Raw genomic sequence first — 26,825 nt, 5'->3', positions numbered from 1 at the left:
CCTTGCCCAGTATGCTCTGGCTTCTCTTCAGAACGTAAAAATCTTTCGCCTTTTACTAAAGATTTCCGTGGAGAGGAGCAAAACTGAGTTTTGTGGCAATTTTTGCATGCTCCAGCTTGCTGGGGCTTCCTTAATTGGGTTCAACAACAGAATAAAGGAATGGGTTGGTGGGGTTTCGGTGGGAGACTGAACCCTGTGGTTGCTGGGAAGAGGCCCTCATTTGCATATTGTAGCCATGGATGGCCTTCTTCCGGGCAGCGGAACAGGTGATGCTCTGTCAGCAGCATAGAGCTGAGAACAGAGCAGCCTGCGGACGATGGGCTGTTGCCGTTTTTGTTTTTCCATCACCAAACCACGCACCCACTTCTAGGTGCTCTCCCTGGGCCAAGTGAAGGCTGCTGCCATGGTGGTAGGTCGGGAGGAGGCCCTTGCCCAGTATGCTCTGGCTTCTCTTCAGAACGTAAAAATCTTTCGCCTTTTACTAAAGATTTCCGTGGAGAGGAGCAAAACTGAGTTTTGTGGCAATTTTTGCATGCTCCAGCTTGCTGGGGCTTCCTTAATTGGGTTCAACAACAGAATAAAGGAATGGGTTGGTGGGGTTTCGGTGGGAGACTGAACCCTGTGGTTGCTGGGAAGAGGCCCTCATTTGCATATTGTAGCCATGGATGGCCTTCTTCCGGGCAGCGGAACAGGTGATGCTCTGTCAGCAGCATAGAGCTGAGAACAGAGCAGCCTGCGGACGATGGGCTGTTGCCGTTTTTGTTTTTCCATCACCAAACCACGCACCCACTTCTAGGTGCTCTCCCTGGGCCAAGTGAAGGCTGCTGCCATGGTGGTAGGTCGGGAGGAGGCCCTTGCCCAGTATGCTCTGGCTTCTCTTCAGAACGTAAAAATCTTTCGCCTTTTACTAAAGATTTCCGTGGAGAGGAGCAAAACTGAGTTTTGTGGCAATTTTTGCATGCTCCAGCTTGCTGGGGCTTCCTTAATTGGGTTCAACAACAGAATAAAGGAATGGGTTGGTGGGGTTTCGGTGGGAGACTGAACCCTGTGGTTGCTGGGAAGAGGCCCTCATTTGCATATTGTAGCCATGGATGGCCTTCTTCCGGGCAGCGGAACAGGTGATGCTCTGTCAGCAGCATAGAGCTGAGAACAGAGCAGCCTGCGGACGATGGGCTGTTGCCGTTTTTGTTTTTCCATCACCAAACCACGCACCCACTTCTAGGTGCTCTCCCTGGGCCAAGTGAGGGCTGCTGCCATGGTGGTAGGTCGGGAGGAGGCCCTTGCCCAGTATACTCTGGCTTCTCTTCAGAACGTAAAAATCTTTCGCCTTTTACTAAAGATTTCCGTGGAGAGGAGCAAAACTGAGTTTTGTGGCAATTTTTGCATGCTCCAGCTTGCTGGGGCTTCCTTAACTGGGTTCAACAACAGAATAAAGGAATGGGTGGGTGGGGTTTCGGTGGGAGACTGAACCCTGGGGTTGCTGGGAAGAGGCCCTCATTTGCATGTTGTAGCCATGGATGGCCTTCTTCCGGGCAGCGGAACAGGTGATGCTCTGTCAGCACATAGAGCTGAGAACAGAGCAGCCTGCGGACGACGGGCTGTTGCCGTTTTTGTTTTTCCATCACCAAACCACGCACCCACTTCTAGGTGCTCTCCCTGGGCCAAGTGAGGGCTGCTGCCATGGTGGTAGGTCGGGAGGAGGCCCTTGCCCAGTATACTCTGGCTTCACTTCAGAACGTAAAAATCTTTCGCCTTTTACTAAAGATATCCGTGGAGAGGAGCAAAACTGAGTTTTGTGGCAATTTTTGCATGCTCCAGCTTGCTGGGGTTTCCTTAATTGGGTTCAACAACAGAATAAAGGAATGGGTGGGTGGGGTTTCGGTGGGAGACTGAACCCTGGGGTTGCTGGGAAGAGGCCCTTATTTGCATATTGTAGCCATGGATGGCCTTCTTCCGGGCAGCGGAACAGGTGATGCTCTGTCAGCAGCATAGAGCTGAGAAAAGAGCAGCCTGCGGACGATGGGCTGTTGCCGTTTTTGTTTTTCCATCACCAAACCACGCACCCACTTCTAGGTGCTCTCCCTGGGCCAAGTGAGGGCTGCTGCCATGGCGGTAGGTCGGGAGGAGGCCCTTGCCCGGTATACTCTGGCTTCTCTTCAGAACGTAAAAATCTTTCGCCTTTTACTAAAGATTTCCGTGGAGAGGAGCAAAACTGAGTTTTGTGGCAATTTTTGCATGCTCCAGCTTGCTGGGGCTTCCTTAATTGGGTTCAACAACAGAATAAAGGAATGGGTGGGTGGGGTTTTGGTGGGAGACTGAACCCTGGGGTTGCTGGGAAGAGGCCCTCATTTGCATATTGAAGCCATGGATGGCCTTCTTCCGGGCAGCGGAACAGGTGATGCTCTGTCAGCAGCATAGAGCTGAGAACAGAGCAGCCTGCGGACGATGGGCTGTTGCCGTTTCTGTTTTTCCATCATCAAACCACGCACCCACTTCTAGGTGCTCTCCCTGGGCCAAGTGAAGGCTGCTGCCATGGTGGTAGGTCGGGAGGAGGCCCTTGCCCAGTATACTCTGGCTTCTCTTCAGAACGTAAAAATCTTTCGCCTTTTACTAAAGATTTCCGTGGAGAGGAGCAAAACTGAGTTTTGTGGCAATTTTTGCATGCTCCAGCTTGCTGGGGCTTCCTTAATTGGGTTCAACAACAGAATAAAGGAATGGGTGGGTGGGGTTTCGGTGGGAGACTGAACCCTGTGGTTGCTGGGAAGAGGCCCTCATTTGCATATTGTAGCCATGGATGGCCTTCTTCCGGGCAGCGGAACAGGTGATGCTCTGTCAGCAGCATAGAGCTGAGAACAGAGCAGCCTGCGGACGATGGGCTTTTGCCGTTTTTGTTTTTCCATCACCAAACCACGCACCCACTTCTAGGTGCTCTCCCTGGGCCAAGTGAGGGCTGCTGCCATGGTGGTAGGTCGGGAGGAGGCCCTTGCCCAGTATACTCTGGCTTCTCTTCAGAACGTAAAAATCTTTCGCCTTTTACTAAAGATTTCCGTGGAGAGGAGCAAAACTGAGTTTTGTGGCAATTTTTGCATGCTCCAGCTTGCTGGGGCTTCCTTAACTGGGTTCAACAACAGAATAAAGGAATGGGTGGGTGGGGTTTCGGTGGGAGACTGAACCCTGGGGTTGCTGGGAAGAGGCCCTCATTTGCATATTGTAGCCATGGATGGCCTTCTTCCGGGCAGCGGAACAGGTGATGCTCTGTCAGCACATAGAGCTGAGAACAGAGCAGCCTGCGGACGATGGGCTGTTGCCGTTTTTGTTTTTCCATCACCAAACCACGCACCCACTTCTAGGTGCTCTCCCTGGGCCAAGTGAGGGCTGCTGCCATGGTGGTAGGTCGGGAGGAGGCCCTTGCCCAGTATACTCTGGCTTCACTTCAGAACGTAAAAATCTTTCGCCTTTTACTAAAGATATCCGTGGAGAGGAGCAAAACTGAGTTTTGTGGCAATTTTTGCATGCTCCAGCTTGCTGGGGTTTCCTTAATTGGGTTCAACAACAGAATAAAGGAATGGGTGGGTGGGGTTTCGGTGGGAGACTGAACCCTGGGGTTGCTGGGAAGAGGCCCTTATTTGCATATTGTAGCCATGGATGGCCTTCTTCCGGGCAGCGGAACAGGTGATGCTCTGTCAGCAGCATAGAGCTGAGAACAGAGCAGCCTGCGGACGATGGGCTGTTGCCATTTTTGTTTTTCCATCACCAAACCACGCACCCACTTCTAGGTGCTCTCCCTGGGCCAAGTGAGGGCTGCTGCCATGGTGGTAGGTCGGGAGGAGGCCCTTGCCCAGTATACTCCGGCTTCTCTTCAGAACGTAAAAATCTTTCGCCTTTTACTAAAGATTTCCGTGGAGAGGAGCAAAACTGAGTTTTGTGGCAATTTTTGCATGCTCCAGCTTGCTGGGGCTTCCTTAATTGGGTTCAACAACAGAATAAAGGAATGGGTGGGTGGGGTTTTGGTGGGAGACTGAACCCTGGGGTTGCTGGGAAGAGGCCCTCATTTGCATATTGAAGCCATGGATGGCCTTCTTCCGGGCAGCGGAACAGGTGATGCTCTGTCAGCAGCATAGAGCTGAGAACAGAGCAGCCTGCGGACGATGGGCTGTTGCCGTTTCTGTTTTTCCATCACCAAACCACGCACCCACTTCTAGGTGCTCTCCCTGGGCCAAGTGAAGGCTGCTGCCATGGTGGTAGGTCGGGAGGAGGCCCTTGCCCAGTATACTTTGGCTTCTCTTCAGAACGTAAAAATCTTTCGCCTTTTACTAAAGATTTCCGTGGAGAGGAGCAAAACTGAGTTTTGTGGCAATTTTTGCATGCTCCAGCTTGCTGGGGCTTCCTTAATTGGGTTCAACAACAGAATAAAGGAATGGGTGGGTGGGGTTTCGGTGGGAGACTGAACCCTGTGGTTGCTGGGAAGAGGCCCTCATTTGCATATTGTAGCCATGGATGGCCTTCTTCCGGGCAGCGGAACAGGTGATGCTCTGTCAGCAGCATAGAGCTGAGAACAGAGCAGCCTGCGGACGATGGGCTGTTGCCGTTTTTGTTTTTCCATCACCAAACCACGCACCCACTTCTAGGTGCTCTCCCTGGGCCAAGTGAGGGCTGCTGCCATGGTGGTAGGTCGGGAGGAGGCCCTTGCCCAGTATACTCTGGCTTCTCTTCAGAACGTAAAAATCTTTCGCCTTTTACTAAAGATTTCCGTGGAGAGGAGCAAAACTGAGTTTTGTGGCAATTTTTGCATGCTCCAGCTTCCTGGGGCTTCCTTAATTGGGTTCAACAACAGAATAAAGGAATGGGTGGGTGGGGTTTCGGTGGGAGACTGAACCCTGTGGTTGCTGGGAAGAGGCCCTCATTTGCATATTGTAGCCATGGATGGCCTTCTTCCGGGCAGCGGAACAGGTGATGCTCTGTCAGCAGCATAGAGCTGAGAACAGAGCAGCCTGCGGACGATGGGCTGTTGCCGTTTTTGTTTTTCCATCACCAAACCACGCACCCACTTCTAGGTGCTCTCCCTGGGCCAAGTGAGGGCTGCTGCCATGGTGGTAGGTCGGGAGGAGGCCCTTGCCCAGTATACTCCGGCTTCTCTTCAGAACGTAAAAATCTTTCGCCTTTTACTAAAGATTTCCGTGGAGAGGAGCAAAACTGAGTTTTGTGGCAATTTTTGCATGCTCCAGCTTGCTGGGGCTTCCTTAATTGGGTTCAACAACAGAATAAAGGAATGGGTGGGTGGGGTTTTGGTGGGAGACTGAACCCTGGGGTTGCTGGGAAGAGGCCCTCATTTGCATATTGAAGCCATGGATGGCCTTCTTCCGGGCAGCGGAACAGGTGATGCTCTGTCAGCAGCATAGAGCTGAGAACAGAGCAGCCTGCGGACGATGGGCTGTTGCCGTTTCTGTTTTTCCATCACCAAACCACGCACCCACTTCTAGGTGCTCTCCCTGGGCCAAGTGAAGGCTGCTGCCATGGTGGTAGGTCGGGAGGAGGCCCTTGCCCAGTATACTTTGGCTTCTCTTCAGAACGTAAAAATCTTTCGCCTTTTACTAAAGATTTCCGTGGAGAGGAGCAAAACTGAGTTTTGTGGCAATTTTTGCATGCTCCAGCTTGCTGGGGCTTCCTTAATTGGGTTCAACAACAGAATAAAGGAATGGGTGGGTGGGGTTTCGGTGGGAGACTGAACCCTGTGGTTGCTGGGAAGAGGCCCTCATTTGCATATTGTAGCCATGGATGGCCTTCTTCCGGGCAGCGGAACAGGTGATGCTCTGTCAGCAGCATAGAGCTGAGAACAGAGCAGCCTGCGGACGATGGGCTGTTGCCGTTTTTGTTTTTCCATCACCAAACCACGCACCCACTTCTAGGTGCTCTCCCTGGGCCAAGTGAGGGCTGCTGCCATGGTGGTAGGTCGGGAGGAGGCCCTTGCCCAGTATACTCTGGCTTCTCTTCAGAACGTAAAAATCTTTCGCCTTTTACTAAAGATTTCCGTGGAGAGGAGCAAAACTGAGTTTTGTGGCAATTTTTGCATGCTCCAGCTTCCTGGGGCTTCCTTAATTGGGTTCAACAACAGAATAAAGGAATGGGTGGGTGGGGTTTCGGTGGGAGACTGAACCCTGTGGTTGCTGGGAAGAGGCCCTCATTTGCATATTGTAGCCATGGATGGCCTTCTTCCGGGCAGCGGAACAGGTGATGCTCTGTCAGCAGCATAGAGCTGAGAACAGAGCAGCCTGCGGACGATGGGCTGTTGCCGTTTTTGTTTTTCCATCACCAAACCACGCACCCACTTCTAGGTGCTCTCCCTGGGCCAAGTGAGGGCTGCTGCCATGGTGGTAGGTCGGGAGGAGGCCCTTGCCCAGTATACTCTAGATTCTCTTCAGAACGTAAAAATCTTTCGCCTTTTACTAAAGATTTCCGTGGAGAGGAGCAAAACTGAGTTTTGTGGCAATTTTTGCATGCTCCAGCTTCCTGGGGCTTCCTTAATTGGGTTCAACAACAGAATAAAGGAATGGGTGGGTGGGGTTTCGGTGGGAGACTGAACCCTGGGGTTGCTGGGAAGAGGCCCTCATTTGCATATTGTAGCCATGGATGGCCTTCTTCCGGGCAGCGGAACAGGTGATGCTCTGTCAGCAGCATAGAGCTGAGAACAGAGCAGCCTGCGGACGATGGGCTGTTGCCGTTTTTGTTTTTCCATCACCAAACCACGCACCCACTTCTAGGTGCTCTCCCTGGGCCAAGTGAGGGCTGCTGCCATGGCGGTAGGTCGGGAGGAGGCCCTTGCCCAGTATACTCTGGCTTCTTTTCAGAACGTAAAAATCTTTCGCCTTTTGCTAAAGATTTCCGTGGAGAGGAGCAAAACTGAGTTTTGTGGCAATTTTTGCATGCTCCAGCTTGCTGGGGCTTCCTTAATTGGGTTCAACAACAGAATAAAGGAATGGGTGGGTGGGGTTTTGGTGGGAGACTGAACCCTGGGGTTGCTGGGAAGAGGCCCTCATTTGCATATTGTAGCCATGGATGGCCTTCTTCCGGGCAGCGGAACAGGTGATGCTCTGTCAGCAGCATAGAGCTGAGAACAGAGCAGCCTGCGGACGATGGGCTGTTGCCGTTTTTGTTTTTCCATCACCAAACCACGCACCCACTTCTAGGTGCTCTCCCTGGGCCAAGTGAGGGCTGCTGCCATGGCGGTAGGTCGGGAGGAGGCCCTTGCCCAGTATACTCTGGCTTCTTTTCAGAACGTAAAAATCTTTCGCCTTTTGCTAAAGATTTCCGTGGAGAGGAGCAAAACTGAGTTTTGTGGCAATTTTTGCATGCTCCAGCTTGCTGGGGCTTCCTTAATTGGGTTCAACAACAGAATAAAGGAAAGGGTGGGTGGGGTTTTGGTGGGAGACTGAACCCAGGGGTTGCTGGGAAGAGGCCCTCATTTGCATATTGAAGCCATGGATGGCCTTCTTCCGGGCAGCGGAACAGGTGATGCTCTGTCAGCAGCATAGAGCTGAGAACAGAGCAGCCTGCGGACGATGGGCTGTTGCCGTTTCTGTTTTTCCATCACCAAACCACGCACCCACTTCTAGGTGCTCTCCCTGGGCCAAGTGAAGGCTTCTGCCATGGTGGTAGGTCGGGAGGAGGCCCTTGCCCAGTATACTCTGGCTTCTCTTCAGAACGTAAAAATCTTTCGCCTTTTACTAAAGATTTCCGTGGAGAGGAGCAAAACTGAGTTTTGTGGCAATTTTTGCATGCTCCAGCTTGCTGGGGCTTCCTTAACTGGGTTCAACAACAGAATAAAGGAATGGGTGGGTGGGGTTTCGGTGGGAGACTGAACCCTGGGGTTGCTGGGAAGAGGCCCTCATTTGCATATTGTAGCCATGGATGGCCTTCTTCCGGGCAGCGGAACAGGTGATGTTCTGTCAGCACATAGAGCTGAGAACAGAGCAGCCTGCGGACGATGGGCTGTTGCCGTTTTTGTTTTTCCATCACCAAACCACGCACCCACTTCTAGGTGCTCTCCCTGGGCCAAGTGAGGGCTGCTGCCATGGTGGTAGGTCGGGAGGAGGCCCTTGCCCAGTATACTCTGGCTTCACTTCAGAACGTAAAAATCTTTCGCCTTTTACTAAAGATATCCGTGGAGAGGAGCAAAACTGAGTTTTGTGGCAATTTTTGCATGCTCCAGCTTGCTGGGGTTTCCTTAATTGGGTTCAACAACAGAATAAAGGAATGGGTGGGTGGGGTTTCGGTGGGAGACTGAACCCTGGGGTTGCTGGGAAGAGGCCCTTATTTGCATATTGTAGCCGTGGATGGCCTTCTTCCGGGCAGCGGAACAGGTGATGCTCTGTCAGCAGCATAGAGCTGAGAACAGAGCAGCCTGCGGACGATGGGCTGTTGCCGTTTTTGTTTTTCCATCACCAAACCACGCACCCACTTCTAGGTGCTCTCCCTGGGCCAAGTGAGGGCTGCTGCCATGGTGGTAGGTCGGGAGGAGGCCCTTGCCCAGTATACTCTGGCTTCTCTTCAGAACGTAAAAATCTTTCGCCTTTTACTAAAGATTTCCGTGGAGAGGAGCAAAACTGAGTTTTGTGGCAATTTTTGCATGCTCCAGCTTGCTGGGGCTTCCTTAATTGGGTTCAACAACAGAATAAAGGAATGGGTGGGTGGGGTTTCGGTGGGAGACTGAACCCTGGGGTTGCTGGGAAGAGGCCCTCATTTGCATATTGTAGCCATGGATGGCCTTCTTCCGGGCAGCGGAACAGGTGATGCTCTGTCAGCAGCATAGAGCTGAGAACAGAGCAGCCTGCGGACGATGGGCTGTTGCCGTTTTTGTTTTTCCATCACCAAACCACGCACCCACTTCTAGGTGCTCTCCCTGGGCCAAGTGAGGGCTGCTGCCATGGCGGTAGGTCGGGAGGAGGCCCTTGCCCAGTATACTCTGGCTTCTTTTCAGAACGTAAAAATCTTTCGCCTTTTGCTAAAGATTTCCGTGGAGAGGAGCAAAACTGAGTTTTGTGGCAATTTTTGCATGCTCCAGCTTGCTGGGGCTTCCTTAATTGGGTTCAACAACAGAATAAAGGAATGGGTGGGTGGGGTTTTGGTGGGATACTGAACCCTGGGGTTGCTGGGAAGAGGCCCTCATTTGCATATTGTAGCCATGGATGGCCTTCTTCCGGGCAGCGGAACAGGTGATGCTCTGTCAGCAGCATAGAGCTGAGAACAGAGCAGCCTGCGGACGATGGGCTGTTGCCGTTTTTGTTTTTCCATCACCAAACCACGCACCCACTTCTAGGTGCTCTCCCTGGGCCAAGTGAGGGCTGCTGCCATGGTGGTAGGTCGGGAGGAGGCCCTTGCCCAGTATACTCTGGCTTCTTTTCAGAATGTAAAAATCTTTCGCCTTTTGCTAAAGATTTCCGTGGAGAGGAGCAAAACTGAGTTTTGTGGCAATTTTTGCATGCTCCAGCTTGCTGGGGCTTCCTTAATTGGGTTCAACAACAGAATAAAGGAAAGGGTGGGTGGGGTTTTGGTGGGAGACTGAACCCTGGGGTTGCTGGAAAGAGGCCCTCATTTGCATATTGAAGCCATGGATGGCCTTCTTCCGGGCAGCGGAACAGGTGATGCTCTGTCAGCAGCATAGAGCTGAGAACAGAGCAGCCTGCGGACGATGGGCTGTTGCCGTTTCTGTTTTTCCATCACCAAACCACGCACCCACTTCTAGGTGCTCTCCCTGGGCCAAGTGAAGGCTTCTGCCATGGTGGTAGGTCGGGAGGAGGCCCTTGCCCAGTATACTCTGGCTTCTCTTCAGAACGTAAAAATCTTTCGCCTTTTACTAAAGATTTCCGTGGAGAGGAGCAAAACTGAGTTTTGTGGCAATTTTTGCATGCTCCAGCTTGCTGGGGCTTCCTTAATTGGGTTCAACAACAGAATAAAGGAATGGGTGGGTGGGGTTTCGGTGGGAGACTGAACCCTGTGGTTGCTGGGAAGAGGCCCTCATTTGCATATTGTAGCCATGGATGGCCTTCTTCCGGGCAGCGGAACAGGTGATGCTCTGTCAGCAGCATAGAGCTGAGAACAGAGCAGCCTGCGGACGATGGGCTGTTGCCATTTTTGTTTTTCCATCACCAAACCACGCACCCACTTCTAGGTGCTCTCCCTGGGCCAAGTGAGGGCTGCTGCCATGGTGGTAGGTCGGGAGGAGGCCCTTGCCCAGTATACTCTGGCTTCTCTTCAGAACGTAAAAATCTTTCGCCTTTTACTAAAGATTTCCGTGGAGAGGAGCAAAACTGAGTTTTGTGGCAATTTTTGCATGCTCCAGCTTGCTGGGGCTTCCTTAACTGGGTTCAACAACAGAATAAAGGAATGGGTGGGTGGGGTTTCGGTGGGAGACTGAACCCTGGGGTTGCTGGGAAGAGGCCCTCATTTGCATATTGTAGCCATGGATGGCCTTCTTCCGGGCAGCGGAACAGGTGATGTTCTGTCAGCACATAGAGCTGAGAACAGAGCAGCCTGCGGACGATGGGCTGTTGCCGTTTTTGTTTTTCCATCACCAAACCACGCACCCACTTCTAGGTGCTCTCCCTGGGCCAAGTGAGGGCTGCTGCCATGGTGGTAGGTCGGGAGGAGGCCCTTGCCCAGTATACTCTGGCTTCACTTCAGAACGTAAAAATCTTTCGCCTTTTACTAAAGATATCCGTGGAGAGGAGCAAAACTGAGTTTTGTGGCAATTTTTGCATGCTCCAGCTTGCTGGGGTTTCCTTAATTGGGTTCAACAACAGAATAAAGGAATGGGTGGGTGGGGTTTCGGTGGGAGACTGAACCCTGGGGTTGCTGGGAAGAGGCCCTTATTTGCATATTGTAGCCATGGATGGCCTTCTTCCGGGCAGCGGAACAGGTGATGCTCTGTCAGCAGCATAGAGCTGAGAACAGAGCAGCCTGCGGACGATGGGCTGTTGCCGTTTTTGTTTTTCCATCACCAAACCACGCACCCACTTCTAGGTGCTCTCCCTGGGCCAAGTGAGGGCTGCTGCCATGGTGGTAGGTCGGGAGGAGGCCCTTGCCCAGTATACTCTGGCTTCTCTTCAGAACGTAAAAATCTTTCGCCTTTTACTAAAGATTTCCGTGGAGAGGAGCAAAACTGAGTTTTGTGGCAATTTTTGCATGCTCCAGCTTGCTGGGGCTTCCTTAATTGGGTTCAACAACAGAATAAAGGAATGGGTGGGTGGGGTTTTGGTGGGAGACTGAACCCTGGGGTTGCTGGGAAGAGGCCCTCATTTGCATAGTGAAGCCATGGATGGCCTTCTTCCGGGCAGCGGAACAGGTGATGCTCTGTCAGCAGCATAGAGCTGAGAACAGAGCAGCCTGCGGACGATGGGCTGTTGCCGTTTCTGTTTTTCCATCACCAAACCACGCACCCACTTCTAGGTGCTCTCCCTGGGCCAAGTGAAGGCTGCTGCCATGGTGGTAGGTCGGGAGGAGGCCCTTGCCCAGTATACTCCGGCTTCTCTTCAGAACGTAAAAATCTTTCGCCTTTTACTAAAGATTTCCGTGGAGAGGAGCAAAACTGAGTTTTGTGGCAATTTTTGCATGCTCCAGCTTGCTGGGGCTTCCTTAATTGGGTTCAACAACAGAATAAAGGAATGGGTGGGTGGGGTTTCGGTGGGAGACTGAACCCTGTGGTTGCTGGGAAGAGGCCCTCATTTGCATATTGTAGCCATGGATGGCCTTCTTCCGGGCAGCGGAACAGGTGATGCTCTGTCAGCAGCATAGAGCTGAGAACAAAGCAGCCTGCGGACGATGGGCTGTTGCCGTTTTTGTCTTTCCATCACCAAACCACGCACCCACTTCTAGGTGCTCTCCCTGGGCCAAGTGAGGGCTGCTGCCATGGTGGTAGGTCGGGAGGAGGCCCTTGCCCAGTACACTCTGGCTTCTCTTCAGAACGTAAAAATCTTTCGCCTTTTACTAAAGATTTCCGTGGAGAGGAGCAAAACTGAGTTTTGTGGCAATTTTTGCATGCTCCAGCTTCCTGGGGCTTCCTTAATTGGGTTCAACAACAGAATAAAGGAATGGGTGGGTGGGGTTTCGGTGGGAGACTGAACCCTGTGGTTGCTGGGAAGAGGCCCTCATTTGCATATTGTAGCCATGGATGGCCTTCTTCCGGGCAGCGGAACAGGTGATGCTCTGTCAGCAGCATAGAGCTGAGAACAGAGCAGCCTGCGGACGATGGGCTGTTGCCGTTTTTGTTTTTCCATCACCAAACCACGCACCCACTTCTAGGTGCTCTCCCTGGGCCAAGTGAGGGCTGCTGCCATGGTGGTAGGTCGGGAGGAGGCCCTTGCCCAGTATACTCTGGCTTCTCTTCAGAACGTAAAAATCTTTCGCCTTTTACTAAAGATTTCCGTGGAGAGGAGCAAAACTGAGTTTTGTGGCAATTTTTGCATGCTCCAGCTTCCTGGGGCTTCCTTAATTGGGTTCAACAACAGAATAAAGGAATGGGTGGGTGGGGTTTCGGTGGGAGACTGAACCCTGGGGTTGCTGGGAAGAGGCCCTCATTTGCATATTGTAGCCATGGATGGCCTTCTTCCGGGCAGCGGAACAGGTGATGCTCTGTCAGCAGCATAGAGCTGAGAACAGAGCAGCCTGCGGACGATGGGCTGTTGCCGTTTTTGTTTTTCCATCACCAAACCACGCACCCACTTCTAGGTGCTCTCCCTGGGCCAAGTGAGGGCTGCTGCCATGGTGGTAGGTCGGGAGGAGGCCCTTGCCCAGTATACTCTGGCTTCTCTTCAGAACGTAAAAATCTTTCGCCTTTTACTAAAGATTTCCGTGGAGAGGAGCAAAACTGAGTTTTGTGGCAATTTTTGCATGCTCCAGCTTGCTGGGGCTTCCTTAACTGGGTTCAACAACAGAATAAAGGAATGGGTGGGTGGGGTTTCGGTGGGAGACTGAACCCTGGGGTTGCTGGGAAGAGGCCCTCATTTGCATATTGTAGCCATGGATGGCCTTCTTCCGGGCAGCGGAACAGGTGATGCTCTGTCAGCACATAGAGCTGAGAACAGAGCAGCCTGCGGACGATGGGCTGTTGCCGTTTTTGTTTTTCCATCACCAAACCACGCACCCACTTCTAGGTGCTCTCCCTGGGCCAAGTGAGGGCTGCTGCCATGGTGGTAGGTCGGGAGGAGGCCCTTGCCCAGTATACTCTGGCTTCTCTTCAGAACGTAAAAATCTTTCGCCTTTTACTAAAGATTTCCGTGGAGAGGAGCAAAATTGAGTTTTGTGGCAATTTTTGCATGCTCCAGCTTGCTGGGGCTTCCTTAATTGGGTTCAACAACAGAATAAAGGAATGGGTGGGTGGGGTTTCGGTGGGAGACTGAACCCTGTGGTTGCTGGGAAGAGGCCCTCATTTGCATATTGTAGCCATGGATGGCCTTCTTCCGGGCAGCGGAACAGGTGATGCTCTGTCAGCAGCATAGAGCTGAGAACAGAGCAGCCTGCGGACGATGGGCTGTTGCCGTTTTTGTTTTTCCATCACCAAACCACGCACCCACTTCTAGGTGCTCTCCCTGGGCCAAGTGAGGGCTGCTGCCATGGTGGTAGGTCGGGAGGAGGCCCTTGCCCAGTATACTCTGGCTTCTCTTCAGAACGTAAAAATCTTTCGCCTTTTACTAAAGATTTCCGTGGAGAGGAGCAAAACTGAGTTTTGTGACAATTTTTGCATGCTCCAGCTTCCTGGGGCTTCCTTAATTGGGTTCAACAACAGAATAAAGGAATGGGTGGGTGGGGTTTCGGTGGGAGACTGAACCCTGTGGTTGCTGGGAAGAGGCCCTCATTTGCATATTGTAGCCATTAGGGTTGAGCGACTTTCATTTTTTTAAGATCGAGTAGGGTTTTGGGAAACCCGATTTTGTCCAGAGTCGAGTCGAGTGCAGTCGGCCGATTATCGCTAAAAGTCGGGGATCGACCGAAACACGAAACCCAATGCAAGTCAATGGGGAAGCATAGTCGGCAGTGAGTGGAGGCCAGGAAAACACCTACAGTGCCCATTTTAATGCCAAAAACATCCATTCTTGTTTCTGAAGCTTGCCAATCTTAATTAACTGTATAATAATAGTTGGGCATAGGGAATTGGGGGAAAGTTGTGGGGGGAGTAGGGCTGGCTCAAGTTTTTCGTGGGCCCAGGAAATGCGGACTACGTCACGGCGGTGTTGCAGGGAAAGGTAAGTATTTAAAAGTTGCAAGTGCTGTGATCCTGAGCAAGCAGGGGGGGCCCACTCGTTCGCATTGCCACTGGCACAGGGCCCCTCAAAGTACGGCGGTGTGTTTGCATGGCGGGGGCGCCTCCCACCAGCAGCGACACTTTTGCGTACTCTGAGGGGCCCTGTGCCAGTGACGTCGCCAACGAGTATGCCCCCCCACCTGATGAAGGAACCTGCACTTTCATCTGCACCTTCCTCTTTGTCCCTGTGTAAGGTGGTATAACATGCGGGAAGGGGAACCTTACTTTCAGCAGGGACAGATTCTGGCTGTGTAGAGTACAAGGGGAATGTAGTGGTCTAGGTCAATGTACCAGCAGACTCATTTAGCAGTGGCTGGGCAATGGGCAGGATGAGGAGGAAACAGATATAGGGCCAAAGAATAAAGTAGGCTACATGCAGTTCAAAATTGGTAACAGGACTAAACAGGCGGCATTGCTTTGTTCAGTGGAGTAGCAAACCCAAGAGCAGCAGACACTGTTTCAAGGGCCTAACCACACTAGTAGGCCAAATGCAGTTTAATATCTGATAGTATAGGGCGAAAGCCAGAATGTGGAAGCTCAGCTTTGTTCAGTTGAGGACAACACCAGGGAGGGGCAGACACCTTTAGTAGGCCGGAAAAGCCTATTGCATTTTTTAAAATGGTAATTTGGAGCAGAAGGTTGAAGCTCAGCTTTATTTAGTTGAGGGCAACACCAGGGAGGGGCAGAAGCCGTTAGTAGGCCCTAACCACCATTTTTTTTTTTTTTAAAACCACTTAATGAGAGCCGGAAGGTTGAAGCTCAGCTTTATTTAGTTGAGGACAACACCAGGGAGGGGCAGAAGCCGTTAGTAGGCCCTAACCACCATTTTTTTTTTAAAACCACATAATGAGAGCCGGAAGGTTGAAGCTCAGCTTTATTTAGTTGAGGACAACACCAGGGAGGGGCAGAAGCCGTTAGTAGGCCCTAACCACCATTTTTTTTTTTTTTAAAACCACTTAATGAGAGCCGGAAGGTTGAAGCTCAGCTTTATTTAGTTGAGGACAACACCAGGGAGGGGCAGAAGCCGTTAGTAGGCCCTAACCACCATTTTTTTTTTAAAACCACTTAATGAGAGCCGGAAGGTTGAAGCTCAGCTTTATTTAGTTGAGGACAACACCAGGGAGGGGCAGAAGCCGTTAGTAGGCCCTAACCACCATTTTTTTTTTTTAAACCACATAATGAGAGCCGGAAGGTTGAAGCTCAGCTTTATTTAGTTGAGGACAACACCAGGGAGGGGCAGAAGCCGTTAGTAGGCCCTAACCACCATTTTTTTTTTTTTTAAAACCACTTAATGAGAGCCGGAAGGTTGAAGCTCAGCTTTATTTAGTTGAGGACAACACCAGGGAGGGGCAGAAGCCGTTAGTAGGCCCTAACCACCATTTTTTTTTTAAAACCACTTAATGAGAGCCGGAAGGTTGAAGCTCAGCTTTATTTAGTTGAGGACAACACCAGGGAGGGGCAGAAGCCGTTAGTAGGCCCTAACCACCATTTTTTTTTTTTTTAAAACCACTTAATGAGAGCCGGAAGGTTGAAGCTCAGCTTTATTTAGTTGAGGACAACACCAGGGAGGGGCAGAAGCCGTTAGTAGGCCCTAACCACCATTTTTTTTTAAAAACCACTTAATGAGAGCCGGAAGGTTGAAGCTCAGCTTTATTTAGTTGAGGACAACACCAGGGAGGGGCAGAAGCCGTTAGTAGGCCCTAACCACCATTTTTTTTTTTAAACCACATAATGAGAGCCGGAAGGTTGAAGCTCAGCTTTATTTAGTTGAGGACAACACCAGGGAGGGGCAGAAGCCGTTAGTAGGCCCTAACCACCATTTTTTTTTTTAAAACCACATAATGAGAGCCGGAAGGTTGAAGCTCAGCTTTATTTAGTTGAGGACAACACCAGGGAGGGGCAGAAGCCGTTAGTAGGCCCTAACCACCATTTTTTTTTTTAAAACCACATAATGAGAGCCGGAAGGTTGAAGCTCAGCTTTATTTAGTTGAGGACAACACCAGGGAGGGGCAGAAGCCGTTAGTAGGCCCTAACCACCATTTTTTTTTTTAAAACCACATAATGAGAGCCGGAAGGTTGAAGCTCAGCTTTATTTAGTTGAGGACAACACCAGGGAGGGGCAGAAGCCGTTAGTAGGCCCTAACCACCATTTTTTTTTTAAAACCACTTAATGAGAGCCGGAAGGTTGAAGCTCAGCTTTATTTAGTTGAGGACAACACCAGGGAGGGGCAGAAGCCGTTAGTAGGCCCTAACCACCATTTTTTTTTTTTTAAAACCACATAATGAGAGCCGGAAGGTTGAAGCTCAGCTTTATTTAGTTGAGGACAACACCAGGGAGGGGCAGAAGCCGTTAGTAGGCCCTAACCACCATTTTTTTTTTTAAAACCACATAATGAGAGCCGGAAGGTTGAAGCTCAGCTTTATTTAGTTGAGGACAACACCAGGGAGGGGCAGAAGCCGTTAGTAGGCCCTAACCACCATTTTTTTTTTTAAAACCACATAATGAGAGCCGGAAGGTTGAAGCTCAGCTTTATTTAGTTGAGGACAACACCAGGGAGGGGCAGAAGCCGTTAGTAGGCCCTAACCACCATTTTTTTTTTAAAACCACTTAATGAGAGCCGGAAGGTTGAAGCTCAGCTTTATTTAGTTGAGGACAACACCAGGGAGGGGCAGAAGCCGTTAGTAGGCCCTAACCACCATTTTTTTTTTTTTTAAAACCACTTAATGAGAGCCGGAAGGTTGAAGCTCAGCTTTATTTAGTTGAGGACAACACCAGGGAGGGGCAGAAGCCGTTAGTAGGCCCTAACCACCATTTTTTTTTAAAAACCACTTAATGAGAGCCGGAAGGTTGAAGCTCAGCTTTATTTAGTTGAGGACAACACCAGGCAGGGGCACACAGACAGACTCCTTTAGTAGGCCTGAAAAGCCTATTGCATTTTTCAAAATGGTAATTTGGAGCAGAAGGTTGAAGCTCAGCTTTATTTAGTTGAGGGCAACACCAGGGAGGGGCAGAAGCCGTTAGTAGGCCCTAACCAAAGTTGAAGGCCAAATGCAGTTTAATTTCTGATACTATAGGCCGAAAGCCAGAAGGTGGAAGTTCCGATTTAGACAGTGGAGGACAATTTGAATTAGGGACTGCAGACAGACTTAGTAGGCTGTCCCCTGTGGACCATGCATCCACCACATTAACCCATTGCGCCGTAATGGACACGTAATCTTCCGTGGCCATGCCTACAGGTCCATGCGTCTGTTGTCAGGTGCACCTTTGTACTCACAGATTGCCAGAGTGCATGGACAATGCGGTCTTCTACATGCTGGTGGAGGGTTGGGATGGCTTTTCTCGCAAAAGAAGTGTCGACTGGTTAGCTTGTAGCGTGGTACAGCGTAGTCCATCATGGCCTTATTAATAGTAAATAAAATATATAACTAGGCTCTATGAACTTTTAAATAGGTTCCAGGGGTACACGGGCAGCATTGGTGTGGTCAGTGGAGGAGTATTGCAAGTAGGGGCTGCAGACAGGCTATCAAAGGCCTAAAATAACAAACAGTAGGCAGTCATGGCAGTTTTACATCGGTTACATGGATACACAGGCAGGCACTCCAGGCAGCATTGTGCTCAGTGGAGGAGTATTGCAAGTAGGGGCCGCAGACAGGCTATCAAAGGCCTAAAATAACAAACAGTAGGCAGTCATGGCAGTTTTACATCGGTTACATGGATACACAGACAGGCACTCCAGGCAGCATTGTGGTCAGTGGAGGAGTATTGCAAGTAGGGGCCGCAGACAGGCTATCAAAGGCCTAAAATAACAAACAGTAGGCAGTCATGGCAGTTTTACATCGGTTACATGGATACACAGGCAGCTAGGTGGTGAGTGGAGGAGTATTTAAAGTAAGGACCGCAGACAGGCTATCAAAGGCCTAACATAACAAACAATAGGCTCATGGCAGTTTTACAGCGGTTACATGGATACACGGGCAGGCAGCTTGGTGGTGAGTGGAGGAGTATTTAAAGTATGGACCGCAGACAGGCTTCGAAGGCCTAACACAATAAAATGGGCTGGCTGTAGGCACTTTAAAATTGGTTCCAGGGGTACACGGGCAGCAGTGGTCTGGTCAGTGGAGGCCTAGTGGAAGGAGGGACCGCAGACAGGCTTCGAAGGCCTAACACAATAAAATGGGCTGGCTGTAGGCACTTTAAAATTGGTTCCAGGGGTACACGGGCAGCAGTGGTCTGGTCAGTGGAGGCCTAGTGGAAGTATGGACCGCAGACAGGCTTCGAAGGCCTAACACAATAAAATGGGCTGGCTGTAGGCACTTTAAAATTGGTTCCAGGGGTACACGGGCAGCAGTGGTCTGGTCAGTGGAGGCCTAGTGGAAGTATGGACCGCAGACAGGCTTCGAAGGCCTAACACAATAAAATGGGCTGGCTGTAGGCACTTTAAAATTGGTTCCAGGGGTACACGGGCAGCAGTGGTCTGGTCAGTGGAGGACTAGTGGAAGTATGGACCGCAGACAGGCTTCGAAGGCCTAACACAATAAAATGGGCTGGCTGTAGGCACTTTAAAATTGGTTCCAGGGGTACACGGGCAGCAGTGGTCTGGTCAGTGGAGGACTAGTGGAAGGAGGGAGCGCAGAAAGGCTTCAAAGGCCTAACATAACAAACAATAGGCTCATGGCAGTTTTACAGCGGTTACATGGATACACGGGCAGGCAGCTTGGTGGTGGTGAGTGGAGGAGTATTTAAAGTAGGGACCGCAGACAGGCTATCAAAGGCCTAACATAAAAAAACAATAGGCTCATGGCAGTTTCACAGCGGTTACATGGATACACGGGCAGGCAGCTTGGTGGTGGTGAGTGGAGGAGTATTTAAAGTAGGGACCGCAGACAGGCTATCAAAGGCCTAACATAACAAACAATAGGCTCATGGCAGTTTTACAGCGGTTACATGGATACACGGGCAGGCAGCTTGGTGGTGAGTGGAGGAGTATTTAAAGTATGGACCGCAGACAGGCTTCGAAGGCCTAACACAATAAAATGGGCTGGCTGTAGGCACTTTAAAATTGGTTCCAGGGGTACACGGGCAGCAGTGGTCTGGTCAGTGGAGGCCTAGTGGAAGGAGGGACCGCAGACAGGCTTCGAAGGCCTAACACAATAAAATGGGCTGGCTGTAGGCACTTTAAAATTGGTTCCAGGGGTACACGGGCAGCAGTGGTCTGGTCAGTGGAGGACTAGTGGAAGTATGGACCGCAGACAGGCTTCGAAGGCCTAACACAATAAAATGGGCTGGCTGTAGGCACTTTAAAATTGGTTCCAGGGGTACACGGGCAGCAGTGGTCTGGTCAGTGGAGGCCTAGTGGAAGTATGGACCGCAGACAGGCTTCGAAGGCCTAACACAATAAAATGGGCTGGCTGTAGGCACTTTAAAATTGGTTCCAGGGGTACACGGGCAGCAGTGGTCTGGTCAGTGGAGGACTAGTGGAAGTATGGACCGCAGACAGGCTTCGAAGGCCTAACACAATAAAATGGGCTGGCTGTAGGCACTTTAAAATTGGTTCCAGGGGTACACGGGCAGCAGTGGTCTGGTCAGTGGAGGACTAGTGGAAGGAGGGAGCGCAGAAAGGCTTCAAAGGCCTAACATAACAAACAATAGGCTCATGGCAGTTTTACAGCGGTTACATGGATACACGGGCAGGCAGCTTGGTGGTGGTGAGTGGAGGAGTATTTAAAGTAGGGACCGCAGACAGGCTATCAAAGGCCTAACATAAAAAAACAATAGGCTCATGGCAGTTTCACAGCGGTTACATGGATACACGGGCAGGCAGCTTGGTGGTGGTGAGTGGAGGAGTATTTAAAGTAGGGACCGCAGACAGGCTATCAAAGGCCTAACATAACAAACAATAGGCTCATGGCAGTTTTACAGCGGTTACATGGATACACGGGCAGGCAGCTTGGTGGTGAGTGGAGGAGTATTTAAAGTATGGACCGCAGACAGGCTTCGAAGGCCTAACACAATAAAATGGGCTGGCTGTAGGCACTTTAAAATTGGTTCCAGGGGTACACGGGCAGCAGTGGTCTGGTCAGTGGAGGCCTAGTGGAAGGAGGGACCGCAGACAGGCTTCGAAGGCCTAACACAATAAAATGGGCTGGCTGTAGGCACTTTAAAATTGGTTCCAGGGGTACACGGGCAGCAGTGGTCTGGTCAGTGGAGGACTAGTGGAAGGAGGGAGCGCAGAAAGGCTTCAAAGGCCTAAAATAACAAACAATAGGCTCATGGCAGTTTTACAGCGGTTACATGGATACACGGGCAGGCAGCTTGGTGGTCAGTGGAGGAGTAGGGACCGCAGACAGGCTATCAAAGGCCTAAAATAACAAACAATAGGCTCATGGCAGTTTTACAGCGGTTACATGGATACACGGGCAGGCAGCTTGGTGCTGAGTGGAGGAGTAGTGCAAGGAGTGTCTGTCCCAGTACTCCCAAAATATAAATAGATGTTAATGTCTCGCAAAACAACCAAAACAAAAAAAAAGATGGCATACTTAGGTACAGGGGTGGGCTCATCTGCTGTGTTTCTGACATAGTAATTTGGCAGTAACTATTTAATGGTGCCAATATAGGACACAGACACAGACTACTTTAAGTTGCATCATAGATGTCTACAAATTTGTATTGTCAGTGCCAGACATTGAATGATGTCAGCGAATAGACTAAAGATTGGTGGAGCTGTGCGACATAATTTTGCACGTAGTAGAGCCCAGTTTGAGCTGGGGTAGGGGGGAACTCTCTTGAGGCCGGCGGGACCGCCCCAGGGCCACTCATGTTACAACGGTGTGTCTGACGTTGGGTGCGCACCACCACCGCCAGAGACACTACATTGTACTATGAGGGACCCAGTAGCAATGCCGTCAACCAAAAGCGAGCACACCCACCTCTTCAGACAAACAGCAGTCTCACGGGTGCTTGCGCCAAGTCGCGATACCACGGCCCCGTGTGGGGAGTTTGGCCATTTAGGGAGGTGTAAACATGTCGTATGCTGTACAATCTGCAGCAGCAAATTAGACATTAGAAAAGTAATTCACAGGCAAGAGCTTTTCATAGGAAAGCTAGGTGTCGGCCGGGCAAGGTGGGGCAAAAGATTTTGAAATCCAGTTGTGGTTCATTTTAATGAATGTTAGATCGTCAACATTTTGGGTAGCCAGACGAGTCCTTTTTTCGGTTAATATTGACCCTGCAGCACTGAATACTCTTTCTGATAGGACACTTGCTGCCGGGCAAGCAAGCTCCTGCAATGCATATTCTGCCAATTCTGGCCAGGTGTCTAATTTGGAGGCCCAGTAATCAAATGGGAATGACGGTTGAGGGAGAACATCGATAAGGGATGAAAAATAGTTAGTAACCATACTGGACAAATGTTGTCTCCTGTCACTTTCAATTGATGCAGCAGTACCTGTCCTGTCTGCGGTCATAGCAAAATCACTCCACAACCTGGTCAGAAAACCCCTCTGTCCAACGCCACTTCTGATGTGTGCACCCCTAACACTCCTAGTCTGCTGCCCCCTGGAGCTCGTGTGAGAACGATCACGTGCGCTGTGTGCTGGGAATGCCTGAAGCAAACGGTCAACAAGAGTTGATTGTTTGGTTGCTAATATTAGTTCCAAGTTCTCATGTGGCATAATATTTTGCAATTTGCCTTTATAGCGTGGATCAAGGAGGCAGGCCAACCAGTAATCGTCATCGTTCATCATTTTCGTAATGCGTGTGTCCCTTTGTAGGATACGTAAGGCATAATCCGCCATGTGGGCCAAAGTTCCACTTGTCAAATCTCCGGTTGTGATTGGTTGAGGGGCAGTTGCAGGCAAATCTACGTCACTTGTGTCCCTCAAAAAACCAGAACCCGGCCGTGACACGCAACCAATTTCCTGTGCCCCCGTGAAAGTTTCCGCATTAAAAATATACTCATCCCCATCATCCTCCTCGTCCTCCACCTCCTCTTCGCCCGCTACCTCGTCCTGTACACTGCCCTGACCAGACAATGGCTGACTGTCATCAAGGCTTCCCTCTTCCTCTGGTGCAGACGCCTGCTCCTTTATGTGCGTCAAACTTTGCATCAGCAGACGCATTAGGGGGATGCTCATGCTTATTACGGCGTTGTCTGCACTAACCAGCCGTGTGCATTCCTCAAAACACTGAAGGACTTGACACATGTCTTGTATCTTCGACCACTGCACACCTGACAACTCCATGTCTGCCATCCTACTGCCTGCCCGTGTATCCTCCCACAAATAAATAACAGCACGCCTCTGTTCGCACAGTCTCTGAAGCATGTGCAGTGTTGAGTTCCACCTTGTTGCAACGTCTATGATTAGGCGATGCTGGGGAAGGTTCAAAGACCGCTGATAGGTCTGCATACGGCTGGCGTGTACAGGCGAACGTCGGATATGTGAGCAAAGTGCACGCACTTTGAGGAGCAGGTCGGAGAACCCAGGATAAGTTTTCAATAAGCACTGCACCACCAGGTTTAAGGTGTGAGCCAGGCAAGGAATGTGTTTCAGTTGGGAAAGGGAGATGGCAGCCATGAAATTCCTTCCGTTATCACTCACTACCTTGCCTGCCTCAAGATCTACTGTGCCCAGCCACGACTGCGTTTCTTGTTGCAAGAACTCGGACAGAACTTCCGCGGTGTGTCTGTTGTCGCCCAAACACTTCATAGCCAATACAGCCTGCTGACGCTTGGCAGTAGCTGGCCCATAATGGGACAACTGGTGTGCAACAGTGTCATCTGCCGATGGAGTGGTTGGCCGACTGCGTTCTGTGGAAGAGCTGTAGCTTCTGCAGGAGGACGAGGAGGAGGAGGAGGGGGTGCGAACGCCTACAGCCAACTGTTTCCTAGACCGTGGGCTAGGCACAACTGTCCCTAAATTGATGTCGCCTGTGGACCCTGCATCCACCACATTCACCCAGTGTGCCGTGATGGACACATAACGTCCCTGGCCATGCCTACTGGTCCATGCATCTGTAGTCAGGTGCACCTTTGTACTCACAGATTGCCTGAGTGCATGGACGATGCGCTGTTTAACATGCTGGTGCAGGGCTGGGATGGCTTTTCTGGAAAAAAAGTGTCGACTGGGTAGCTCGTATCGTGGTTCAGCGTACTCCATCAGGGCATTGAAAGCTTCGCTTTCAACTAACCGGTAGGGCATCATCTCTAACGAGATTAGTCTAGCTATGTGGGCGTTAAAACCCTGTGTACGCGGATGCGAGGATAAGTACTTCCTTTTTCTAACCAGAGTCTCATGTAGGGTGAGCTGGACTGGAGAGCTGTAGATCGTGGAACTTTCGGGTGTGCCGGTGGACATGGCAGACTGAGAGACGGTTGGAGACGGTATTGTTTCCGCCGGTGCCCTACATGCAATATTTCCTCCTACAAAACTGGTGATTCCCTGACCCTGACTGCTTTTGGCTGGCAAAGAAACCTGCACAGATACTGCCGGTGGTGCGGAAAATGGTGGCCTTACAGTGACGGAAGGGATGTTGCGTTGCTGACTAGCTTCATTGGCCGAGGGTGCTACAACCTTGAGGGACGTTTGGTAGTTAGTCCAGGCTTGAGAATGCATGGTGGTTAAGTGTCTATGCATGCAACTAGTATTTAGACTTTTCAGATTCTGACCTCTGCTTAAGCTAGTTGAACATTTTTGACAGATGACTTTGCGCTGATCAGTTGGATGTTGTTTAAAAAAATGCCAGACTGCACTCTTCCTAGACTCTGATCCCTTTTCAGGGATTGCAGACTGAGCTTTAACCGGATGGCAACGCTGTGCTCCAACAGGTTTTGGCTTTGACACGCGTTTTGGTCCAGATACGGGCCCGGCAGATGGAACCTGTTGCGATGTTGATGCCTGCTGCGGCCCCTCCTCCACCTCCGCTTCTGAACTACTGCCGCCTGCACCCTGTTCCCCCAATGGCTGCCAATCGGGGTCAATAACTGGGTCATCTATTACCTCCTCTTCGAGCTCGTGTGCAACTTCGTCTGTGTCACTGTGTCGGTCGGTGGTATAGCGTTCGTGGCGGGGCAACATAGTCTCATCAGGGTCTGATTGTGGATCTGTACCCTGAGAGGGCAATGTGGTGGTCTGAGTCAAAGGAGCAGCATAGTACTCTGGCTGTGGCTGTGCATCAGTGCACTCCATGTCAGAATATACTTGTAATGGGCATGGCCTGTTAAATGTTTCACTTTCTAAGCCAGGGACGGTATGTGTAAAGAGCTCCATGGAGTGACCCGTTGTGTCGCCTGCTGCATCCTTCTCTCTTGTTGTAGTTTTTGCTGAGGAGGACAAGGAAGCGACTTGTCCCTGACCGTGAACATCCACAAGCGACGCGCTGCTTTTACATTTACCAGTTTCGGAAGAGGAGGCAAAAGAGCTAGAGGCTGAGTCTGCAATGTAAGCCAAAACTTGCTGTTGCTGCTCCGCCTTTAAAAGCGGTTTTCCTACTCCCAGAAAAGAGAGCGTTCGAGGCCTTGTGTAGCCTGACGACGAAACTGGCTCCACAGCTCCAGACTTAGGTGGAATATTTTTATCCCCACGACCACCTGATGCTCCACTACCACTACCATCATTACCAGCTGACAATGAACGCCCACGACGACCTCTTGCACCAGACTTCCTCATTGTTTTAAAATCTTAACCAAAGTAACTTTATTTGTTGCTATCAAACAACTTACACGGTGAGCTATAACTTCAGTATGATTTCAATATCCCTTAACAGGTTGGTGAGACCACAAGGAAAATCAGGCACAATGTTACACACTCTGTTTTCTGTGGCACAAAATCACAGAGATGACACACACGCAGGACTGTCACTCAAGCACTAATGTCAATATTAATCTCCCACCTAATTTATTTATTTTTTTTTCTCAGGGAGACTTTAGAAACCAAATAATATTAAAAAAAAAAAAAAAAAAAGGCTTTCTATGGCCCACAATTAGAGAGAGAGAGGTGGCACAACCAGGAGTCAAGACTGGCGCACAAGCTGAAAGGGCAATATTACTCTCCCACTGTTTTTTATGTTTTTTTTGTTTTTTTCAGGGAGACTTTAGAAACCAAATAATATTAAAAAAACCAAAAAAAAAAAAGGCTTTCTATGGCCCACTGAATGAGAGGGAGAGAGGTGGCACACCCAGGAGTCAAGACTGGCACACAAGCTGAAAGGGCAATATTACTCTCCCACTGTTTTTTTATGTATTTTTTGTTTTTTCAGGGAGACTTTAGAAACCCAATAATATTTAAAAAAAAAAATAAATAGGCTTTCTATGGCCCACTGAATGAGAGGGAGAGAGGTGACACACCCAGGAGTCAAGACTGGCACACAAGCTGAAAGGGCAATATTACTCTCCCACTGTTTTTTTAGGTTTTTTTTTTTTTTCAGGGAGAATTAGAAACCAAATAATATTAAAAAAAAAAAAAAAATAGGCTTTCTATGGCCCACTGAATGAAAGGGAGAGAGGTGGCACACCCAGGAGTCAAGACTGGCACACAAGCTGAAAGGGCAATATTACTCTCCCACTGTTTTTTTATGTATTTTTTGTTTTTTCAGGGAGACTTTAGAAACCCAATAATATTTAAAAAAAAAAATAAATAGGCTTTCTATGGCCCACTGAATGAGAGGGAGAGAGGTGGCACACCCAGGAGTCAAGACTGGCACACAAGCTGAAAGGGCAATATTACTCTCCCACTGTTTTTTTAGGTTTTTTTTTTTTTTTCAGGGAGAATTAGAAACCAAATAATATTAAAAAAAAAAAAAATAGGCTTTCTATGGCCCACTGAATGAAAGGGAGAGAGGTGGCACACCCAGGAGTCAAGACTGGCACACAAGCTGAAAGGGCAATATTACTCTCCCACTGTTTTTTTATGTATTTTTTGTTTTTTCAGGGAGACTTTAGAAACCCAATAATATTTAAAAAAAAAAATAAATAGGCTTTCTATGGCCCACTGAATGAGAGGGAGAGAGGTGGCACACCCAGGAGTCAAGACTGGCACACAAGCTGAAAGGGCAATATTACTCTCCCACTGTTTTTTTAGGTTTTTTTTTTTTTTCAGGGAGACTTTAGAAACCAAATAATATTAAAAAAAAAAAAAAAAAAAAAAAAATAGGCTTGCTATAGCCCACTGAATGAGAGATAGCACACACAGCAGTGGCACACAAGCCCTGACTGAGGCCAATATTTTTCTCCCACTGATTGATGTAGTGTTTTTGTGTTGAGGTAGAATTTAGAACACAAATCACGGAAAAAATAAATAGGCTTTCTATGGCCCACTGAATGAAAGGGAGAGAGGTGGCACACCCAGGAGTCAAGACTGGCACACAAGCTGAAAGGGCAATATTACTCTCCCACTGTTTTTTTATGTATTTTTTGTTTTTTCAGGGAGACTTTAGAAACCCAATAATATTTTAAAAAAAAAATAAATAGGCTTTCTATGGCCCACTGAATGAGAGGGAGAGAGGTGGCACACCCAGGAGTCAAGACTGGCACACAAG

At 49.8% G+C, this 26,825-nt stretch overlaps 33 non-coding genes across 33 annotated transcripts; all 33 read left to right on the top strand.

The window, feature by feature from the left end:
• The first annotated feature begins 11 nt into the window (after positions 1 to 11).
• On the top strand, positions 12 to 127 carry LOC143811281 (U5 spliceosomal RNA). The gene has a single exon (XR_013223567.1). It is a non-coding gene; the product is annotated as a U5 spliceosomal RNA (small nuclear RNA).
• A 310-nt stretch (positions 128 to 437) lies between these two features.
• On the top strand, positions 438 to 553 carry LOC143811280 (U5 spliceosomal RNA). Its single transcript, XR_013223566.1, has one exon. It is a non-coding gene; the product is annotated as a U5 spliceosomal RNA (small nuclear RNA).
• A 310-nt stretch (positions 554 to 863) lies between these two features.
• On the top strand, positions 864 to 979 carry LOC143811279 (U5 spliceosomal RNA). The gene has a single exon (XR_013223565.1). It is a non-coding gene; the product is annotated as a U5 spliceosomal RNA (small nuclear RNA).
• Positions 980 to 1,289: 310 nt separating this feature from the next.
• On the top strand, positions 1,290 to 1,405 carry LOC143811131 (U5 spliceosomal RNA). The gene has a single exon (XR_013223421.1). It is a non-coding gene; the product is annotated as a U5 spliceosomal RNA (small nuclear RNA).
• Positions 1,406 to 1,714: 309 nt separating this feature from the next.
• Positions 1,715 to 1,830, top strand: LOC143810564 (U5 spliceosomal RNA). The gene has a single exon (XR_013223015.1). It is a non-coding gene; the product is annotated as a U5 spliceosomal RNA (small nuclear RNA).
• Positions 1,831 to 2,140: 310 nt separating this feature from the next.
• Positions 2,141 to 2,256, top strand: LOC143811130 (U5 spliceosomal RNA). Its single transcript, XR_013223420.1, has one exon. It is a non-coding gene; the product is annotated as a U5 spliceosomal RNA (small nuclear RNA).
• A 310-nt stretch (positions 2,257 to 2,566) lies between these two features.
• LOC143811129 (U5 spliceosomal RNA) lies at positions 2,567 to 2,682 on the top strand. Its single transcript, XR_013223419.1, has one exon. It is a non-coding gene; the product is annotated as a U5 spliceosomal RNA (small nuclear RNA).
• Positions 2,683 to 2,992: 310 nt separating this feature from the next.
• On the top strand, positions 2,993 to 3,108 carry LOC143811128 (U5 spliceosomal RNA). The gene has a single exon (XR_013223418.1). It is a non-coding gene; the product is annotated as a U5 spliceosomal RNA (small nuclear RNA).
• A 309-nt stretch (positions 3,109 to 3,417) lies between these two features.
• Positions 3,418 to 3,533, top strand: LOC143810563 (U5 spliceosomal RNA). Its single transcript, XR_013223014.1, has one exon. It is a non-coding gene; the product is annotated as a U5 spliceosomal RNA (small nuclear RNA).
• Positions 3,534 to 3,843: 310 nt separating this feature from the next.
• Positions 3,844 to 3,959, top strand: LOC143811243 (U5 spliceosomal RNA). The gene has a single exon (XR_013223529.1). It is a non-coding gene; the product is annotated as a U5 spliceosomal RNA (small nuclear RNA).
• A 310-nt stretch (positions 3,960 to 4,269) lies between these two features.
• On the top strand, positions 4,270 to 4,385 carry LOC143811264 (U5 spliceosomal RNA). The gene has a single exon (XR_013223549.1). It is a non-coding gene; the product is annotated as a U5 spliceosomal RNA (small nuclear RNA).
• Positions 4,386 to 4,695: 310 nt separating this feature from the next.
• LOC143811197 (U5 spliceosomal RNA) lies at positions 4,696 to 4,811 on the top strand. Its single transcript, XR_013223484.1, has one exon. It is a non-coding gene; the product is annotated as a U5 spliceosomal RNA (small nuclear RNA).
• A 310-nt stretch (positions 4,812 to 5,121) lies between these two features.
• LOC143811242 (U5 spliceosomal RNA) lies at positions 5,122 to 5,237 on the top strand. Its single transcript, XR_013223528.1, has one exon. It is a non-coding gene; the product is annotated as a U5 spliceosomal RNA (small nuclear RNA).
• Positions 5,238 to 5,547: 310 nt separating this feature from the next.
• Positions 5,548 to 5,663, top strand: LOC143811263 (U5 spliceosomal RNA). The gene has a single exon (XR_013223548.1). It is a non-coding gene; the product is annotated as a U5 spliceosomal RNA (small nuclear RNA).
• A 310-nt stretch (positions 5,664 to 5,973) lies between these two features.
• Positions 5,974 to 6,089, top strand: LOC143811196 (U5 spliceosomal RNA). Its single transcript, XR_013223483.1, has one exon. It is a non-coding gene; the product is annotated as a U5 spliceosomal RNA (small nuclear RNA).
• Positions 6,090 to 6,399: 310 nt separating this feature from the next.
• LOC143810458 (U5 spliceosomal RNA) lies at positions 6,400 to 6,515 on the top strand. Its single transcript, XR_013222912.1, has one exon. It is a non-coding gene; the product is annotated as a U5 spliceosomal RNA (small nuclear RNA).
• A 310-nt stretch (positions 6,516 to 6,825) lies between these two features.
• Positions 6,826 to 6,941, top strand: LOC143810451 (U5 spliceosomal RNA). The gene has a single exon (XR_013222905.1). It is a non-coding gene; the product is annotated as a U5 spliceosomal RNA (small nuclear RNA).
• A 310-nt stretch (positions 6,942 to 7,251) lies between these two features.
• LOC143810450 (U5 spliceosomal RNA) lies at positions 7,252 to 7,367 on the top strand. Its single transcript, XR_013222904.1, has one exon. It is a non-coding gene; the product is annotated as a U5 spliceosomal RNA (small nuclear RNA).
• A 310-nt stretch (positions 7,368 to 7,677) lies between these two features.
• On the top strand, positions 7,678 to 7,793 carry LOC143811127 (U5 spliceosomal RNA). Its single transcript, XR_013223416.1, has one exon. It is a non-coding gene; the product is annotated as a U5 spliceosomal RNA (small nuclear RNA).
• A 309-nt stretch (positions 7,794 to 8,102) lies between these two features.
• Positions 8,103 to 8,218, top strand: LOC143810562 (U5 spliceosomal RNA). Its single transcript, XR_013223013.1, has one exon. It is a non-coding gene; the product is annotated as a U5 spliceosomal RNA (small nuclear RNA).
• A 310-nt stretch (positions 8,219 to 8,528) lies between these two features.
• LOC143811126 (U5 spliceosomal RNA) lies at positions 8,529 to 8,644 on the top strand. The gene has a single exon (XR_013223415.1). It is a non-coding gene; the product is annotated as a U5 spliceosomal RNA (small nuclear RNA).
• A 310-nt stretch (positions 8,645 to 8,954) lies between these two features.
• On the top strand, positions 8,955 to 9,070 carry LOC143810448 (U5 spliceosomal RNA). The gene has a single exon (XR_013222903.1). It is a non-coding gene; the product is annotated as a U5 spliceosomal RNA (small nuclear RNA).
• A 310-nt stretch (positions 9,071 to 9,380) lies between these two features.
• On the top strand, positions 9,381 to 9,496 carry LOC143810508 (U5 spliceosomal RNA). Its single transcript, XR_013222959.1, has one exon. It is a non-coding gene; the product is annotated as a U5 spliceosomal RNA (small nuclear RNA).
• Positions 9,497 to 9,806: 310 nt separating this feature from the next.
• LOC143811125 (U5 spliceosomal RNA) lies at positions 9,807 to 9,922 on the top strand. The gene has a single exon (XR_013223414.1). It is a non-coding gene; the product is annotated as a U5 spliceosomal RNA (small nuclear RNA).
• Positions 9,923 to 10,232: 310 nt separating this feature from the next.
• On the top strand, positions 10,233 to 10,348 carry LOC143811124 (U5 spliceosomal RNA). Its single transcript, XR_013223413.1, has one exon. It is a non-coding gene; the product is annotated as a U5 spliceosomal RNA (small nuclear RNA).
• A 309-nt stretch (positions 10,349 to 10,657) lies between these two features.
• Positions 10,658 to 10,773, top strand: LOC143810561 (U5 spliceosomal RNA). The gene has a single exon (XR_013223012.1). It is a non-coding gene; the product is annotated as a U5 spliceosomal RNA (small nuclear RNA).
• Positions 10,774 to 11,083: 310 nt separating this feature from the next.
• Positions 11,084 to 11,199, top strand: LOC143811123 (U5 spliceosomal RNA). The gene has a single exon (XR_013223412.1). It is a non-coding gene; the product is annotated as a U5 spliceosomal RNA (small nuclear RNA).
• Positions 11,200 to 11,509: 310 nt separating this feature from the next.
• Positions 11,510 to 11,625, top strand: LOC143811241 (U5 spliceosomal RNA). Its single transcript, XR_013223527.1, has one exon. It is a non-coding gene; the product is annotated as a U5 spliceosomal RNA (small nuclear RNA).
• Positions 11,626 to 11,935: 310 nt separating this feature from the next.
• On the top strand, positions 11,936 to 12,051 carry LOC143811227 (U5 spliceosomal RNA). Its single transcript, XR_013223513.1, has one exon. It is a non-coding gene; the product is annotated as a U5 spliceosomal RNA (small nuclear RNA).
• Positions 12,052 to 12,361: 310 nt separating this feature from the next.
• Positions 12,362 to 12,477, top strand: LOC143811195 (U5 spliceosomal RNA). The gene has a single exon (XR_013223482.1). It is a non-coding gene; the product is annotated as a U5 spliceosomal RNA (small nuclear RNA).
• A 310-nt stretch (positions 12,478 to 12,787) lies between these two features.
• On the top strand, positions 12,788 to 12,903 carry LOC143811122 (U5 spliceosomal RNA). The gene has a single exon (XR_013223411.1). It is a non-coding gene; the product is annotated as a U5 spliceosomal RNA (small nuclear RNA).
• Positions 12,904 to 13,212: 309 nt separating this feature from the next.
• Positions 13,213 to 13,328, top strand: LOC143810992 (U5 spliceosomal RNA). The gene has a single exon (XR_013223284.1). It is a non-coding gene; the product is annotated as a U5 spliceosomal RNA (small nuclear RNA).
• A 310-nt stretch (positions 13,329 to 13,638) lies between these two features.
• LOC143810991 (U5 spliceosomal RNA) lies at positions 13,639 to 13,754 on the top strand. Its single transcript, XR_013223283.1, has one exon. It is a non-coding gene; the product is annotated as a U5 spliceosomal RNA (small nuclear RNA).
• Positions 13,755 to 26,825: the final 13,071 nt, after the last annotated feature.

This window comes from Ranitomeya variabilis, chromosome 2, assembly GCF_051348905.1.
Source record: "Ranitomeya variabilis isolate aRanVar5 chromosome 2, aRanVar5.hap1, whole genome shotgun sequence".
Taxonomy (NCBI): domain Eukaryota; kingdom Metazoa; phylum Chordata; class Amphibia; order Anura; family Dendrobatidae; genus Ranitomeya; species Ranitomeya variabilis.
The sequence above is the reverse complement of the archived record's forward strand: the minus strand, read 5'-3'. Positions and strand labels throughout refer to the sequence as shown.